This window comes from Stegostoma tigrinum, chromosome 5 (assembly GCF_030684315.1).
Source record: "Stegostoma tigrinum isolate sSteTig4 chromosome 5, sSteTig4.hap1, whole genome shotgun sequence".
Lineage (NCBI taxonomy): Eukaryota > Metazoa > Chordata > Chondrichthyes > Orectolobiformes > Stegostomatidae > Stegostoma > Stegostoma tigrinum.
The window spans coordinates 58,793,735-58,814,115 of NC_081358.1; positions in this window are offsets into that span (position 1 = coordinate 58,793,735).

Here is a 20,381-nt window from a genome sequence, read left to right on the forward strand (position 1 = left end):
AATCAAACTACACTATCCACAAGCAGGTAGTTGTTGTCATAGCTCTGACCCTCATTTATCTTTTATAGATTATAGTTATTTATTTTATAAATATAAGTTATCATTTATAAGTAGCTATTCCGAGTCTGCTTTTGTCAAAGCACACCTAATTTAGTGCTACTGGATTGTCCTCTATGTCTGAGCTTATGCCATTCCACAACTCTTGCAAACCTAACTGGATTAGAACCATTTCAAAAGTATAAGAAGCATAAGTAATCTTCCACAGAGACCCTTCGACCTGTCAAGATTTATTCTCAAAAACTAAGTTCAGGATGGCTCCTTCTATTGTTGGTTTGATAAGTGATATCTGAGAAGATCTCCTGAATGCATTTAAAGAAATTTGTGTGCTCGACTTATTTTACACTGAATGCGTTTCAGCTAACTTTGGGGTAATCAAAATCCCCTACTATTCCTGCCCAGGGTACAGTTCTCCTGTATCTAGTTGAGAACTGATGACTAAATCACCTTATAAGGCTTCCACCAAAACAAAATTTTCTGAGGGCTGCACACTTTGATAAATTAATGTGCTACCTACCTCTTCAAAATAATGACATTGTAGCCTGGATGTGTGAAAAATGTGTTAGATAATATTTAAAATTCTTTGCTGTCTTCTGATATGAAATGAAGAGTTCTTCAAGTGAAAGTTAAAATTTAAACTCTACTTGCTTTCTAAAATTATGCTGTCACAAAGCTTCTATAGCACCATCTGGCATCAATTTAATTACTTTTAAAATCAAAACGTACAATTTTCACTCAAGATTGACATTCACGTTATGACTATTTATTCTGCATCAAATTTAGATATGAAAGACACAATAGAGTATTTTTTTTCTCACAAACATGATTGTGCGATGGCCTAGTGGTATTTCTGCTAGACAATTAATCCTGAAATTCAGCTAATGTTCTGGGGATGAGATTGAATCCTACCATGGCAGATGATGGAATTTGGGCTCAATTAAAAAAAAGCTTTCTGGAATTTAGGAATTATTGATGACCATGAAACCATGAATAATTGTTAGAAAAACCCATCTGGTTTGCTAATGTCCTTCAGAGATGGAAATCTGCCATCCTTGGGAGCAGAAAAGCTGATGTTTCGGGCCTAAACCCTTCATCAGAAAAGGGGGATGGGGAAAGGATTCTGAAATAAATAGGGAGAGAGGGGGAGGCGGACTGAAGATGGATAGAGGAGAAGATATGTAGAGAGGAGAGTATGGGTGGGGAGATAGGGAGGGGATAGGTCAGTCCGGGGAGGACAGGCAGGTCAAGGGGGCGGGATGGGGTTAGTAGGGAGGAAATGGAGGTGCGGCTTGAGGTGGGAGGAGGGGATAGGTGAGAGGAAGAACAGGTTAGGCAGGCGGGGATGAGCTGGGGTGGCTTTGGGATGCAGTGGGGGCAGGGTAGATTTTGAAGCTGGTGAAATCCATTTCACCAAAACCTTCCACCCCAACCTCCAGTTCAGCTGGACAACCTCCAACACATCTTTCACGTTCCTGGACCTTTCTGTCTACATCTCAGGCAACCACCTACAAACCGCTGTCCATTTCAAGCCCACCAACTCCCACAGCTACCTGGGACAAAGCTAAGCAATCCTGCAACCTACAGATAAGAGCTAAGCTCTGCAGTTTTGTCACATCCAGTCATGAATAGTGCTGGACAATTAAATAACTCATTTGGGGAGGAAACTCCACAAATATTCCTATTCTCATTGATGGAAGAACCAAGCACATCAGTGTAAAAAATAAGGCTGGAGCATTCGCAGCAATCTTCAGCCAGAAGTGCCAAGTAGATGATCTATCCTGACTTTCTCCAGGGATCCCCAACATTACAAATACCAGCTTTCAGCCAATTTGATTCACTCAATCAAGAAACGGTTGGAGTCACTGGATGCTGCAAAGTCTATGGGCCCTGACAACATTCTGGCAGCAGCACTGAAGACTTCTGCTTAAGAACTTGCTACTCCCCTAGCCAAGCTCTTCCAGTATGGTTATAAAACTGGCATCAATCTGACAATGTGGAAAATTGCCCAGGAATATCCTGCCCCTAGAAGGCAGGACAAATCCAGACTTGTCAATTCCTACTCCATCACTCACTTTTGATCATCAGAAAAGTGGTAGAAGGTGTCACCAACAGTAATATCAAGCAGCACCTGCTCAGCAATAACATACTCAAAACCCAGTTTGAGTTTTGCCAAAGCCACTCAACTCCTGATCTCACTACAGCATTTGTTCAAACATGGAAGAAACAGCTGAATTCCAGAGGGCAGGTGAGAGTGGCAGACCTTGACATAAAAGTTGCATTTGGCAGTGTATGGCATCAAGGATCCCTAGCAAAACTGGAATCATCGTTTTTTAGAAGGGGCAAGCTCTTCACTGGTGGAGTCATATCTGGCACATAAGAAGATGGTTGTGGCTTTTGAAGGTCAGTCAGGATAACTCTGCAGGAGCCCCTCAGGATAGTGTCGGGGTCAAAATGTCCTGAACTGCTCCATCAATTACCTTTCCTCCATCATTAGTCAGAAGTGTGGATGTTCACTGATGATAGTGCAATGCTCAGCACTGTTATCAACTCCTCAGATACTGAAGCAGTCCAGGTTCCAGATCTGGACAATATTCAGGATTAGACTGACAAGTGGCAAGTGATATTCACACCAAATACCAGGCTATGACCATCACCAATAACAGACAAGCTAGTCACTTCCCCTTGACGTTCAATGATATTACCGTCATTGAATCCCTCACCATTAATATCCTTAGGGTTACCATTGACAAGAAACTCAACTGGGCTCACCCGATAAATATATTGGCTATAAGACCAAGCCAGAGGCTAGGAACACTATGATGGCTAACGCAGCTCCTGACTCCCCAAAGCCCATCCACCATCTACTGGAGTTTTTGGAATACTCTGTAGTTGCCTTGGTGGGTGCAGCTCCAACACATTCAAGAAACTTGACACCATCAGGAGAAAGCAGCTCATTTGACTGGTAACACATTCAAAAACATTCAATCCCTTCACCACTGATGTTCAGTACCAGCCATGTGTACTATCTACAAGATTTATTGCAGAAATTCACCAAATATCATCACACTGCAGCTTCCAAATCCATAACCACATCCAACAAGAACAACAAGGACAACAGATACATGGGAAAATATCACCTGCAAGTTCTCCGCCAAGCCACACACTATCCTGACTTGGATATATGTCTTTATTCCTTCACTGTCTCTGGGCCAAAATCTTGGAATTCCCTCCCTAATGGCATTGTAGGCCAATCCACAGTAGGTGGACTGCAGCGGTTAAAGAAGCAACTTACCATCACATTCTCAAGAGCAACTAGGGACAGGCAATAAATCATGGATAGTCAACAATGCCCACATTCCACAAATGAGAAAAGTATTACTATATTTGCTTTAATGTGGATAATTGTGATTGTCTCAGGTGTGTCACACCAGTTTTTGTTTTTGATGCATGTGCAGTTACATTGCCTGAATGAAGGCATTTCATTAAGCTTAATAAAATGTGAGGCTGGATGAACACAGCAGGCCAAGCAGCATCTCAGGAGCACAAAAGCTGACGTTTCGGGCCTAGACCCTTCATCAGAGAGGGGGATGGGGGGAGGGAGCTGGAATAAATAGGGAGAGAGGGGGAGGCGGACCGAAGATGGAGAGTAAAGAAGATAGGTGGAGAGGGTGTAGGTGGGGAGGTAGGGAGGGGATAGGTCAGTCCAGGGAAGACGGACAGGTCAAGGAGGTGGGATGAGGTTAGTAGGTAGCTGGGGGTGCGGCTTGGGGTGGGAGGAAGGGATGGGTGAGAGGGAGAACCGGTTAGGGAGGCAGAGACAGGTTGGACTGGTTTTGGGATGCAGTGGGTGGGGGGGAAGAGCTGGGCTGGTTGTGTGGTGCAGTGGGGGGAGGGGATGAACTGGGCTGGTTTAGGGATGCAGTGGGGGAAGGGGAGATTTTGAAACTGGTGAAGTCCACATTGATACCATATGGCTGCAGGGTTCCCAGGCGGAATATGAGTTGCTGTTCCTGCAACCTTCGGGTGGCATCATTGTGGCAGTGCAGGAGGCCCATGATGGACATGTCATCAAGAGAATGGGAGGGGGAGTGGAAATGGTTTGCGACTGGGAGGTGCAGTTGTTTGTTGCGAACTGAGCGGAGGTGTTCTGCAAAGCGGTCCCCAAGCCTCCGCTTGGTTTTCCCAATGTAGAGGAAGCCGCACCGGGTACAGTGGATGCAGTATACCACATTGGCAGATGTGCAGGTGAACCTCTGCTTAATGTGGAATGTCATCTTGGGGCCTGGGATGGGGGTGAGGGAGGAGGTGTGGGGACAAGTGTAGCATTTCCTGCGGTTGCAGGGGAAGGTGCCGGGTGTGGTGGGGTTGGAGGGCAGTGTGGAGCGAACAAGGGAGTCACGGAGAGAGTGGTCTCTCCGGAAAGCAGACAGGGGAGGGGATGGAAAAATGTCTTGGGTGGTGGGGAAACCAAGCGGAGGCTTGGGGACCGCTTTGCAGAACACCTCCGCTCAGTTCGCAACAAACAACTGCACCTCCCAGTCGCAAACCATTTCCACTCCCCCTCCCATTCTCTTGATGACATGTCCATCATGGGCCTCCTGCACTGCCACAATGATGCCACCCGAAGGTTGCAGGAACAGCAACTCATATTCCGCCTGGGAACCCTGCAGCCATATGGTATCAATGTGGACTTCACCAGTTTCAAAATCTCCCCTTCCCCCACTGCATCCCTAAACCAGCCCAGTTCATCCCCTCCCCCCACTGCACCACACAACCAGCCCAGCTCTTCCCCCCCACCCACTGCATCCCAAAACCAGTCCAACCTGTCTCTGCCTCCCTAACCGGTTCTCCCTCTCACCCATCCCTTCCTCCCACCCCAAGCCGCACCCCCAGCTACCTACTAACCTCATCCTACCTCCTTGACCTGTCCGTCTTCCCTGGACTGACCTATCCCCTCCCTACCTCCCCACCTACACCCTCTCCACCTATCTTCTTTACTCTCCATCTTCGGTCCGCCTCCCCCTCTCTCCCTATTTATTCCAGCTCCCTCCCCCCATCCCCCTCTCTGATGAAGGGTCTAGGCCCGAAACGTCAGCTTTTGTGCTCCTGAGATGCTGCTTGGCCTGCTGTGTTCATCCAGCCTCACATTTTATTATCTTGGAATCTCCAGCATCTGCAGTTCCCATTATCTCTGATACTATTTTAACCTCACTGCGAAGCCTCTTCCAGGGATGCCTAACCTGAAGAAGTTACCCTCCTCCCTCCGGACCAACCTCAGGGAATCTCTCTCCCATTGCAACTCTCTTGTAATCTCTTCGGCCTTGAAACTGCTCGACCATGTCCTGAAGCAAACCAGGTACCACAGCCACATCACCTTTCTCAGCACCTGCCTACGGAACCAGATCATCCCCAAGGGACTACAGTCCACATTTCAGCCTTCCCAATTTGGCCCCAACCGTGACCACCTCTACACCCAGAACATTCAGACCCTTCAGAAGCGGTTCTCCCTGCGAGTCCTGAAACAGACACTTGCAGCCATGCGCCGGCACCTCCAGGCACTGCAATCCAGCCTGCCCCAGCTCAGAGCCTCCCTCTCCCAGACCTGCAAAGGACCCCTGCTGTTTTTTATCCTCTGCAGGATCCACAGACTGAACACCCAGTTCCACTCAGCTTTACTGGACACCAAAAATCGTAAGTACAACCAACTCACTGGCCCCTGCCACCCACAAGAGGATTCCTGCGCCTCCCAAATCCCGACTCTGTCCCTGCCCCTCCCCCACCATGCACCCGCCGCCATTGACCATGAGGACACGGCCGGAGACCCCACCGATGACGTCACATCCGCCTCCGCCGGCCACAGAACTTCCGGAACCGCTGCTGCAGTCACCACCTCCACGTCCAGGTACTACAGCCCACACACCACCCTCACCTCAGCTGCTGCCGCCCACCCCGATCCTCCCACCGCCGACGGAACCCCGCCCACGGTCGACGCCGACGGAACCCCGCCCACGGTCGACGCCGACGGAACCCCGCCCACGGCCGACGGAACCCCGCCCACGTCCGACGACATCATCGCTCCGCCCACAACCTCCACAGCCTGCAACCCCAGAGAAGACAGCCACACTGAGCCCTGCCGAATCTTCACCATCCCCCCAGACCTCCCACTGACTGAGGACGAACGGTCAGTCCTTAGCAAGGGGCTCACCTTTGTCCCCCTACAACCACACATCAACGAATACCAGCCACGGTCGGACATAGAGCAGTTTTTCCGCCGTCTTCGCCTGCATGCCTACTTCTTCAACCGGGAACCCAACCCTCCTTCCACTGACCCCTTCACCCGCTTCCAACACAAGTCCTCCTCCTGGACACCACCCCCAGGCCTCCTACCCTCCCTCGACCTCTTCATCTCCAACTGCCATCGAGACATCAACCGCCTCAACCTCTCCACCCGTCTCACCCACTCCAACCTCTCCCCCGCAGAACGGGCAGCCCTCCGCTCCCTCCGCTCCAACCCCAACCTCACCATCAAACCCGCAGACAAGGGTGGCGCAGTGGTAGTATGGCGTACTGACCTCTACATCGCCGAGGCCAGACGCCAACTCTCCGACACCACCTCCTACCGCCTCCTCGATCATGACCCCACACCCGAGCACCAAACCATCATCTCCAACACCATTCATGACCTCATCACCTCAGGGGACCTCCCACCCACAGCCTCCAACCTCATTGTTCCCCAACCCCGCACGGCCCGTTTCTATCTCCTTCCCAAAATCCACAAACCTGCCTGCCCCGGTCGACCCATCGTCTCAGCCTGCTCCTGCCCCACCGAACTCATCTCCACCTATCTGGACTCCATTTTCTCCCCTTTGGTCCAGGAACTCCCCACCTATGTCCGTGACACCATCCACGCCCTCCACCTCCTCCAGGACTTCCAATTCCCTGGCCCCCAACACCTCATATTCACCATGGACGTCCAGTCCCTGTACACCTGCATTCCGCATGGAGATGGCCTCAAGGCCCTCCGCTTCTTCCTGTCCCGCAGGCCCGACCAGGCCCCCTCCACCGACACTCTCATCCGCCTAGCGGAACTCGTCCTCACACTCAACAACTTCTCTTTTGACTCCTCCCACTTCCTACAGACTAAGGGGGTGGCCATGGGCACCCGCATGGGCCCCAGCTATGCCTGCCTCTTTGTAGGTTACGTGGAACAGTCCATCTTCCGCACCTACACAGGCCCCAAACCCCACCTCTTCCTCCGGTACATTGATGACTGTATCGGCGCCGCCTCTTGCTCCCCAGAGGAGCTCGAACAGTTCATCCACTTCACCAACACCTTCCACCCCAACCTTCAGTTCACCTGGGCCATCTCCAGCACATCCCTCACCTTCCTGGACCTCTCAGTCTCCATCTCAGGCAACCAGCTTGTAACTGATGTCCATTTCAAGCCCACCGACTCCCACAGCTACCTAGAATACACCTCCTCCCACCCACCCTCCTGCAAAAATTCCATCCCCTATTCCCAATTCCTCCGCCTCCGCCGCATCTGCTCCCACGATAAGACATTCCACTCCCGCACATCCCAGATGTCCAAGTTCTTTAAGGACCGCAACTTTCCCCCCGCGGTGATTGAGAACGCCCTTGACCGTGTCTCCCGCATCTCCTGCGACACATCCCTCACACCCCGCCCCCGCCACAACCGCCCCAAGAGGATCCCCCTCGTTCTCACACACCACCCCACCAACCTCCGGATACAACGCATTATCCTCCGACACTTCCGCCATTTACAATCCGACCCCACCACCCAAGACATTTTTCCATCCCCTCCCCTGTCTGCTTTCCGGAGAGACCACTCTCTCCGTGACTCCCTTGTTCGCTCCACACTGCCCTCCAACCCCACCACACCCGGCACCTTCCCCTGCAACCGCAGGAAATGCTACACTTGTCCCCACACCTCCTCCCTCACCCCCATCCCAGGCCCCAAGATGACATTCCACATTAAGCAGAGGTTCACCTGCACATCTGCCAATGTGGTATACTGCATCCACTGTACCCGGTGCGGCTTCCTCTACATTGGGAAAACCAAGCGGAGGCTTGGGGACCGCTTTGCAGAACACCTCCGCTCAGTTCGCAACAAACAACTGCACCTCCCAGTCGCAAACCATTTCCACTCCCCCTCCCATTCTCTTGATGACATGTCCATCATGGGCCTCCTGCACTGCCACAATGATGCCACCCGAAGGTTGCAGGAACAGCAACTCATATTCCGCCTGGGAACCCTGCAGCCATATGGTATCAATGTGGACTTCACCAGTTTCAAAATCTCCCCTTCCCCCACTGCATCCCTAAACCAGCCCAGTTCATCCCCTCCCCCCACTGCACCACACAACCAGCCCAGCTCTTCCCCCCCACCCACTGCATCCCAAAACCAGTCCAACCTGTCTCTGCCTCCCTAACCGGTTCTCCCTCTCACCCATCCCTTCCTCCCACCCCAAGCCGCACCCCCAGCTACCTACTAACCTCATCCCACCTCCTTGACCTGTCCGTCTTCCCTGGACTGACCTATCCCCTCCCTACCTCCCCACCTACACCCTCTCCACCTATCTTCTTTACTCTCCATCTTCGGTCCGCCTCCCCCTCTCTCCCTATTTATTCCAGCTCCCTCCCCCCATCCCCCTCTCTGATGAAGGGTCTAGGCCCGAAACGTCAGCTTTTGTGCTCCTGAGATGCTGCTTGGCCTGCTGTGTTCATCCAGCCTCACATTTTATTATCTTGGAATCTCCAGCATCTGCAGTTCCCATTATCTCTGATTTCATTAAGCTTGTTGAGTTTGTTTTATAAAGACCATTATGAGCTAAGAATTTCCTTTGAGTTATTTAAATGATGTGGACATGCTGGTGTTGGACAGGGGTAGACAAAGTCAGAAATCACATGACACCAGCTTATCGACCAATGGGTTTATTTGAAAATACAAGCTTTCAGAGCCTCAGTCCTTCTTCAGGTGTTAGTAGGGACGATAGTATCAGGCACAGAATTCACAAGTAAAAGATCAAAGGTTCACACCATTGTTGAGGATGTACTAAACAAACCTAAGATGCTGATCAATCTTTGGTCGGTTAGAAGGTTTTAATCGATTAATTTGTATATGTAAATCCCCAAATTCCTCTCAAGTTATGGTCCTGAGAGAACTTAGGTCAGACGATGCAGGTTAAGTGTAACGCCTTGTTTAGAATCTGTGTGTGTTTTAGTTTAGAGTCAGACTGGTTTTATTTCTAAAGTAGGAACTTTTACAACACCATATTAATTACCTGTCCATACGTTGCATGTGTTTTGGACAAAATAAAATGCCTCTGCAAATATAAATTCACCCCACAGATTTGAAAGGAATTTGGGGATTTACATGTAAGGACTAAGGCTTTGAAATCTTGTGTTTTCAAATAAATCTGTTGGACTATAACCTGTATCTGCAAATATGAATTCACCCCATAGGTTTGTGTGTGTGTGTGTGTGTGTTTGTGTTTAAAGGACAGAGAAAGAGGTCTCTCAGGCCTCTCATAAACTCCTCAATCACCTTGTACACCAACTCTACGGCAAATCAAGATGGAGTCCATAACCTCAGCTTATGCTCCAGATACAGAAGCACAGTTACAAGACATTGCCAAACAGACAAGGCAATGGAATGACACCATCTACATGTACACAAAGAACAAGAAACCGGAGAAACCTGGCATCACCACCAGCAATAATTGCATCTCCCTTGGTACCACAGGTGAAGATGGTACCACCAAGATAAAATCAATCATCAATTTATCTGATCATGCCCTTCAACCAGACAAGTTCGAAGTCCTCAGTTTCTGCCCCACCACCAAAACTGACCCTATTGGTCTCACAGCACACACAGAGGAATTCAACAGACGAATGAGATTCCAGGAATTCTTCCAAGATGTCAGCAGTGAGCTCAATGAGGCAACCAAAGGACCAAATCAGTTGACATAGAAAACCATGGGGGAGTGAGCAAAGGAGGAATTGCCTGGGGTTTGATAGGCATGCTCAAGCCATCAGAGAATGTGTGAAGAGAAATAATGGGAACTGCAGATGCTGGAGAATCCGAGATGACAAAGTGTGGATCTGGATGAACACAGTAGGCCAAGCAGCATCTTAGGAGCACAAAAGCTGACGTTTCGGGCCTCGACCCTTCATCAGAAATTTATCAGTTGCGCTCACAAGGTAGTGCCAAATATCACCCAGGCACAACGCAATGCCATCCATACTCTCAAGACCAATTGCAACATTGCCAATAAACCAGCAGAAATCGGAGGAACCATTGTCAAACAAAATGAAATGGGCTACTGCAAGGAAGAGTACTAACAGCTGAACAACCAGGAACACCACAGATGACTACCAGCTAATCTGACCAAAGAACACATCTGTCAACTGAACAGACTGGACAAGACTTTTGATCCAGTCCTTCCGAACACCTAGGCAGTCTCACCCCATGTACTTCCCATGCAGGGGACTTCTACTGCCTTCCAAATATACCTAAAGCCAACACACCAGGACATCCCATCGTATCAGGCAATGGGACCCTGTATGAGAATCTGTCTGGCTATTGCAAGGGCGTCTTAAAACCCATTATACAGGGAATTCCCAGCTTCTGTCATGACACTAAAGATGTCTTACAAAAACTCAGCACCATGGACCAGATGAACCAGGAACATTCCTTGTAGCAATGAACGATTCGGCACTCTACACCAGCATCCCCATGACAACGGCATTGCCACAGTAGCCTTAGTACTCAAAAGCAACTGCCAATTTCCAGATGCCATCCTACAACTCATTCACTTCACCCTCAACCATAACGCTTTCACCTTCGACAACTAGTTCCTTATCCAGACACATGGAACAGCCATGGGGACCAGATTTGCTCCCCAATATGCCAATATTTTCATGCACATGTTCAAACAAGACTTCTTTGCTGCACAGAACCTCCAACCAATGCTATACATCAGATATATTGATGATATTTTCTTCCTTTGGACTCGTGGTGAGGAATCACTGAAACAACTACAAAGCAGTATCAGCAAGTTTCATCCACCATCAGATTTACCATGGGCTACTCTTTAGAATCAGTTTCATTCTTGGACACGCACATCTCCATCAAGGACAGACACCTCAGTACTTCATTCATTCAGAAAGTAAGGAGGCAGGAGATTCAGAGAAATTTGGCTGTCTGGCTTCAAAACTGGCTGTCCAATAGAAGTCAGAGGGTGGTAGAAGATGGAAAGTATACAGCCTGGAGTTTGGTGGCCAGTGACGTTCCACAGGGATCTGTTTTGGTTCCTCTGCTCTTTGTGATCTTTATAAATAATTTGGATGAGGAAGTGGAAGGATTGGTTGGTAAGTTTGCCGATGACATGAAGGCTGGTGGAGTTGTGGACAGCATAGAGGGCTGTTATAGGTTGCAACAGGACATCGGCAGTATGCAGAGCTGGGCAAAGAAGTGGCAGATGGAATTCAGCCCAGAAAAGTGTCAACTGATTCATTTTGGAATGTCAAATTTGAATGCAGAATACCAGGTTAATGGCACGATTCTCAGCAGTATTGAGGAACAGAAGGATCTTGGGGTCCATGTCAATAGATCCCTCAAAGTTGCTACCCAAGTTGATAAGGTTGTAAAGATGGTTTATGATGTGTTGCCTTTTATTGACAGGGGAATTGAGTTTAAGATCTGTGAGGTTATGCGGTAGGTCTCTCAAACGCTGATTAGACCACAGCTAGAATATTATGTTCAGTCCTGGTCACCTCATTACAAGAAGGATATGGAGACTTTAGAGAGAGTGCAGAGGAGATTTACCAGGATGCTACCTGGATTGGAAGGCTGGTCTTATGAGGAAAGGTTGAGGGAGCTAGGGGTTTTTTCATCGGAGTGAAGAACGATTAGAGGTGTACTAGATGATGAGAAGCATGGATAGAGTGCATATGCAGAGACTTTCCCAGAGCAGAAATGACTATTATGAGGGGGGGTAGTTTTAAGGTGATTGGAGGAAGATATGGGAGAGACATCAGAGGCAGGTTCTTTATAAAGAGAGTGGTAGACGTGTGGAATGCACTGCTGGCAGTGTTAGTGGAGTCTAATACATTAGAGACATTGAAGTGAAACTTGGTTAGGCACATGGATAATAGTACAATGTGGGGTATGCAGGGTAGGTTGATCTTAGCAGGATAATAGGTCCACACAACATCGTGAGCTGAAGGGCCTATACTGTGCTGTAGTGTTCTATGCCCTATATTCTATGTTCTACCGCAAGCCTATGGATAACGTCTTGATGCTGCACTTCTCTCGCTTCCACCCGAAACATTTAAAGCAGCCATCCCCTATGGACAAGCTCTACGCATATACAGAATCTGTTCAGATGAGGAGGAATGAGACAGGCACCTGAAGGTGTTGAAGGATGCCCTCATAGGAACAGAACATGATGCTCAACTTATCGATCGCCAGTTCCAATGAGCCACAGCAAAAAACTGTAATGACTTCCTCAAATGGGATATGTCCATTAGGTTGCCATTCATCATCCAGTATTTCCCAGAAGTGAAGAAACTTCACAATGCTCTTTGCACCCTTCAACACATTAGCAATAACAATGAGCACCTCACCAAGATCTTCCCCACTCCTGCACTTTTCACCTTCAAACAAGCGCCAAATCTTAAACAGTCCATTGTTTACAGCAAACTAACCAGCCTTCAGAATAACATCAAACACAACATTATACAATCCTATCATGGTAACCTCTGCAAAGCGTATCAGATCTTCAACATGGACACCACCATCACACGTGGGAACACCACCATGCATGACAGATACTCATGTGACTTGGCCAATGTTATCTATTTTATACACAGCAAGCAAGGATGCCCTAAGGCTTGGTATATTGGCAAAATCATGCAGTTGCCACAACAACAGATGACTGGACACTGCACAACAATTGCAAGACAACAATCCCTCCCAGAGAGGAAACCCTTCAGCGATCAAGGACGTTCAGCCTCAGATCTTCAGGTAAACATCTTCCAATGAGGACTTTGGGATACAGATCAATTCAGTGTTGTCAAACGGAGACTGATAGCCAAGTTTGGCAACAATGAGGGTGGCCTCAACCAGGTTCTTGGGTTCATGTCGCATTACTGGTGACTCCACCGCACTGTACACACACACACACACACACACACACACAAACACACACACACACGCACACACACACACGCACACACACACACACACACACACACACACACACACACACACAAACTCTCTCTCTCCCTCATACACACTCACTCTCCTCCCTCAAACACACATGCACACACAGATGTGAATCTATTTTCAGATACATTTTATTTTGTTCAAAAAGCACACAATGTATAGACAATCAGTCAATGTGGTGTTTTGTTTTAAATTCCTACTATAGAAATAAAGCGAGTCTGACTCTAAACTAAAACACAAACCGATTCTGAGATAGCCAGAACTGCAGATGCTGGAAAATCTGAGATAAAGAGGTTTAGAGCTGGATGAACACAGCAGACCAAGCAGCATCAGAGGAGGCCTTCCTGTTCCTCTGATACTGTTTGGCCTGCTGTGCAATGAGAAAAGTACTGTTATGCATGATGAATTCAATCAGAGCTCAGGAGCACTGTGATGGTTTTCTTTCCTTGATATTGAAAATTTTGACAGTTATTGGATTTACTTTTCATAAATATCCAGCTCTACACCTTGTTATCTCAGATTCTGTACAAGGTCTCACACCCAACATACATTCTCTGACCTGAAGGGTCACCTCTACTTTACACTGATAAAACCTTTAGTTCTCTAAGCACCATGACTTGAAAGGAATTCAGGGATTTACAGAAATTAAAGCCTGGTGACTGATTAAAGATTTAACTGCATCTTAAGTTTCTTTAGCACATCCTCATCAATAGTGTGAACCTTTGATATTTTACTTATAAATTCCGTGTCCGGTACTACCTCTCTTATTAACACCTGAAGAAGGACGATCGCTCCAAAAGCTTGTGTTTTCAAATAAACCTATTGGACGATAAGCTGGTGTCGTGTGATTTCTGACCTCAAGCAATGACAACATTTTGATAGAAATCCAGCATAAACCATATGATTCAACCAATATTTTGGCAGTCGATTGTGAGGATTACTAAAGAAATCCCTGGCACAGATATGTTTGGGGATGATCCTGTGCAATGAGCAAAGTACTGTTATGTGTGATGAATTCAATCAGAAGCCCAGGAGCACTGTGATGATTTTCTCTCTCTTGATATTGAAAATTCTGGCAGTTGTTGGATTCAATTTTCATAAATATTTGTTGTTACTGCCATCTGTACGAATCAGATATGAGGAGAAACTTTTCATCCTCACCAAGAATCTTTAATAAATCTCGATGAGAAGCTTTCATCCATCACGCATCATGTTTTTGTCTGCAGCTTTGAAACTGTTGAGTATCTTTGCTATAAAGAAGTAAGTTCAACAATGAAAAATCTTCTCTCTTTTGGGATACAGTTAGGCATTGTGTTAAATGGCATGAAAGAATTTGCCAGAAGCTTTGCAGACATCTTGATTTTATGCATAGAAGGCTCTTTAGCCAATGTTCTGAGAAAATTCGTCTCAACATCATTCAATAAGAATGAAATAATTCCACAAGGCCATACAATCCTCATCCTCGATATTCATTGTTATAGCTTCTTTCACTGGCTTCCTAATTACCATAAAAGTGATTCAATCTTGAGGAAACAATGTCAGATTTTGAGAGGCGCATTGCAACAGACAAGATTAAACAGTTGTTGCAGTTTCCCCATGCATTCCTTGAATGTTTACCATTGCCTATCCACTGTAATCCCTTTAAGCAACTGTCCCCAATCTATCAAGGCTAACTCATGCCCTGATGAAGGGTATAGGTCCGAAGAGCCAGCTTTCCTGCCCCTGAGATGCTGCTTGGCCCGTTGTGTTCATCCAGCTCTACACTTTGTTATCTTATATCCCTGTAGTTTCTTTTACTAAGGTTCAGTACCTTAGTCTCCTAATCAACAACCTCACTCGCCTTCTTGTTAGAAAATTCTATCATGTTACGGTCACTCTTCCCCAAGAGGTCTCATACAATTAGATTGGCAATGATTCCCTTCTCATTACACAGCACCAAGTCTAAGATGCTCTGGTCTCTAATTCATTCGTCCACATATTGGTCAAGAAAACCATCCCATGTACACTCCAAGAATTCATCTATGGCATTGTGACAAATTTGATTTGCCCAATCTATGTGCAGATTAAAATCACCCATGATCACCAATATTCCCTTATCACATACATCTCTAATTTTCTGTTTAATGCCATTCTCATCATCACCACTACGGTTTTGTGGTCTACACATGACGGCTACTAATGTTTTTACCCCTTGGTATTTCTCATCTCTACCCAAACAGACTCCACATTGTCAGAGCTAATATCCTTTCTCACTAATTTGTCAATTTCCTCTTCATCCAGCAATGCCCCTCTGCCACATTTTCCTTTTTGCCTGCCCTTCCTAAATACTGAATACTGAACACTGAATACTGAATGTCATTTGGCCACTAGTCACTAACCACTGGTGGTATAAGCTTAGGATAGTTCATTGTAAATAACCTATACCAACCCAAAGCACCATTCTAAATGTCATATTAAATAAAAACTGAGTGACATCGATTGGAGCTATTGCAGCAGGTGAATCTTGGCACCTTCTCAGCTGATTGCTGAGGGAGGCCGGGGAGGGCTTCTTTGTGGCTGCTCCAAGGCTCCCAACAACATTGACTATCACCACGGCCATTGCTTGAAGGCAACCACAACTAACACCTCACTTCCACTCCAATGACCATTTATGAAGGCCCTGTCTTCTTTGCCTTGAAGCCTTGGAAAATAGCTACTAAAATTGATGGTGTTGCAGAAGATACCAAACTGACAGCACTCCAATTGGACCAGTGGCTGTAGCGGGTGGGCTGCATGATTCCAACTTGATGGGACTTGCATTTGTTGTTTGCTCCTTGGTGGGAACAGCAATTTATATCAGTGCTCCAATATTTCTGCCCATGATCTAAGAAAAATAAGGTGAGGAACCCTAGGGATTGAGTGTTGGACTCAAAGCGGTTGCTATGGAAATGATAACAAAGTGTGGAGCTGGAAGAACACAGAAGGCCAGGAAACATCAAAATGTCAAGAAAGTCAACATTCAACCATTTTCTGAAGAAGGGTTCTGACCCAAAACATCAACTTTCCCGCTCCGTCAATGCTGTCTGGTCTGCTGTGTTCCTTCAGCTCCACACTTTGTTACCTCTCAGTACAGCATCTGCAGTTCTTGCTATCTCTGCAATAGAAGTGAACGATTTTGAAAAAAGAAAGTGAGGGAACATTTTACACAAGGTAAGCTCCTAAAGAAGTGCTAAATTCTGTTATGATTATAGTGCGAAATTATGGAACCTGTGGACCCTACTTCAGACTCACCTCATCAGGCTTATCTAATATTAATAAAAATAGTTTTCCACTGTCAATGTGATTTTTCCTACCTGCAGCTACTTCTTTATGTTTCCTGACGTGATAATGATCCTGAAGCGCACTCCTCAACACTTGAAACAAATCTACTGTTGACACAGCATTGAAGAAGTCATATAATGCTGATCTGAAAGTTGTACTCAGATTTTCCTTTAGAAACATTTGGGTACTTCATATTGACTGGCATTTAGCTCCTCATCATCCACCATGATTCTGATGATGTGTTAGCTTAATTCCAGATTCATTTGAAAAGGAACATGTTGCCTAGCAACTGCGTAAATCGGCTAATGAACAGACACGTGCTGAATGTTAAGTTGAGGGAATATAAATCACATTTGCTGCTACAAGCAAAGATAATGTGGAAAAAAAATCATTCATTCCTTCAACTAACTCAATTATGAAGACAATGTAAGCAATGCCAATTTTATATGTGTCAGAGCCAACTATTATATTCATCTTTTTTCACAAAATTAGTATTTTGACTCTGGTGGGAGGATCGTACTGGAAATAAAACCACACTGCTCCACAAGTTATACCAAAAGTATAAACACCTTAGTCGTCACCATGATTGGTTAATTAGTTTCTCCTAATAACTATTAACTAGAACCAAGGAGACATGTACTTGGCTTATCAATAAACTCAAAAATACCACATTTATGTAGGCAATACTGTTCTTCAAACATGTGGTAAAATGGTTATCAACCAAGCTACTTTGCAAAATAACTTATATCTCCTTTAATCCCATACACACATTTCATGTACAGACAAGACAAAGTCATTTACAATATGGCACCGCAGAGCAACTGTCAGTGGGAAAATAGACAAACTGTGGGTCAAAGAGTCCAAACTAAATGGCCAGAATGTGGTGACTTTCTCACAGTTCCTTCAGTTTCTTGCTGATGAGCTCACATATTCTGTTGGTTGCAGAATGATAGGAAATCTTTTTATTTTCTAAGATCCATGAGTATTTTCTAACCTGCCCTGGAGATGGGAGCAAGTAAGTGAATAATTTCAATTGTTGGATATATTTATGGATTTTGAGAGCTGGAAGGTGGAAATTTGGATATTTCTGCATAGAAAAGTATTTTCTATTTTTAAAAAATGTTTGAGTCCTGGTATCTGAAAATTAATCGGATTTCTTCTTAAACTATTTCATGCAGAGAGATACAGAGAATGCTGCTTTCATCTCCAGGCTCTGACTGTTAAAATACTGAGTGAGCCAGCATTGCATTCTTGTGTATGCTGCTTGCAACTACTGCCAGTTTCTATGTATATACCGAAAAAAATACACAACATTTCAGCCAAGAGGCCATTGTAAGGTGTTGGTAACATTAATCCACCAGAGTTTGCAGATTTGTTTGCTCAACACTTATCCCTCTCTAAACATTTGAAGGGCACTGTGTAAAATGGTCACTTGTACATTGGTGAGCCGCCCATTGACTGTGGTCTCCTTTAACCTATTGACTTTCCAGTTCCAAGAAATCACTTGATAACTACTTTTCAATGCAGAAATATCCAAATTTCCACCTTCCAGCTCTCAAAATCCATTAATATACCCAACAATTGAAATTATTCACTTACTTGCTCCCATCTCCTGGGCAGGTTAGAAAATACTCATGGATCTTAAACTTACAATTCATCCTAAAAGTATTCTATTGATTCCCCAACATAACTACAATTTGTCATGGATGGGGCTAAATTGGGAAGTCTGGAATGTGGACTGTAGTCCACTGGGAATGACCTGGTTCCATAGGCAGGTACTAAGACAGGTGATGTGGCTGTAGTACCTGGTTTGCTTCAGGACATGGTCATGCAGTTTCAAGGCTGAAGAGATTATGAGAGAGTTGCAGTGGGAGAGATCCACTGGGATTTTTCTGGAGTGAGGAGGGTAACCTCTTCAGGGTAGGCATCCTTAGAAGAGGCTTCGCGGTGGGGTTAAAATTGCAACAGAGATCGTAGGAATTACAGATGCTGGAGAATCTGAGATAACAAGGTGTAGAGCTGGACGAGCACAGCAGGCCAAGCAGCATCGTAGGAGCAGGAAAACTGACGGTTTGGGCCCGAAACATCAGCTTTTGTGCTCCTGAGATGCTGCTTGGCCTGCTGTGTTCATCCAGCTCCACACTTTGTTATCTTCACCAATTTTGAGTTACTTTATTATCTCCTTGCAAACCAAAATCTGTTCCTGAGTGTCGGCAGTCTTGCTTTGCAGAGGTGAATCATCAGTACTCACTCTGCTCACTCTGTCCAAATAGGTCAAATTACTATAGTCCCAGTGGACCAGAGGCATGAACACTATAAGGCTGCTCCCTCATTAGAGAAAGCGATCTGGCAGCATGTTTAACCATAGGGTTACCACAACTCAGTTGAGGGGCAACGTTGACAAGGTAGGAGGTTCATGGTACCCTCTGCTTGTGGGCAACCCACATAGTTGTTGCTACTCTACATCACAAACCAGCCACCCCAACTAACTGAATCAAGCGACACCCACCTTTCCAAAGATGTAGTTATTACACTTGTTTTAACATTTTCCTAGATCTGAGATCATGTAAGTGAAAATTCAAAAGCTGCTGGTGACTCACTGTTGTCTATTTCACATGAGTGCACAGTCAAGTGGCTACAAATTCATTTTTGCAAGATTTTTATTCATGGCTATCACCACAGAAGATCTGTTTGTGTTACTGTTGAGGCAAGATCATTGAAACTTCAGTTGTATCCCTAGTTGAATGATTGCAGTATTTTCCCATACCAGCTGAGATTAAACTACTTTTTTGTTTTAGTTGTGAATAGAGTTTGGACAGATAGGTATTGCTTTCCTTAGTACAGACAAGATTGAGAAGGGACATGATTGAGGATGTGAGGGACTTTGTGAGGGGCAATTATGAGGGACGTTGATAGGGTAGACAGGAAGAAACTTTTCCCCTTGGTGGAGGGATCAACAATCGGGTTGTCAGAAACACCTTTCTAATCCAAGGAGCGATGGGAATCTGGGACCCACTGTCTGTAAGGGTGGTAGAGATGCAAACTACAAACGCTTAAAAAAGTACTTAGATGTGCAGTTGTGTTGCCAAGGCTTACAAGGTTATGGGCCAAATGCTGGAAAATTGGATTTGAATAATTATGTGGTTATTTTTGACCAACTGAAGGGCCTCTATTTGTGCTGCAGAATTATACACCAACACAATCTGTAACATATCCCTCTCCTAACCCTTACTATCAAATGACGGTATCAACACTGGTTCAATGGAGAATGTAGGAGGGCATGCTGGAAGCCGCCAGGCATACCTAACATTGAGGTGTCAAATTGGTGAAGCTGCCAAACAGAACTACTTATATCCCAAACAACATTGGAACTAAGAGATCCCACAACCAACCGAACAGACCTAAGCTCTGCAGTCCTACCTTATCTAGCTGTGAATGGTGATGGACAATTAAATAACTCACTGGAGGAGGAAAGTCCTCAAATATCTGCATGCTCAATGATCGAAGATCAGTGCTAAGGATAAAACTGAGGCATTCACAGCCATCTGTAATGGGCAATGAAAGAGTTCTGGCCATTTACCAACTATACAAGAATGGCTTCTAAATGACCATGAAGACAGCCACAGTGCTATTGGAGCCCTATGATATACAGTTTGGCTAACTGGTCTGTTCCTAAAGCTGTCCAGAGCACCTTCAGTCTGGCTCAGGACAATTGTTGTAGCATTCCTTCACAACAGATGATTCAGAGTTCACAATGGAATGGGAGAAGTAC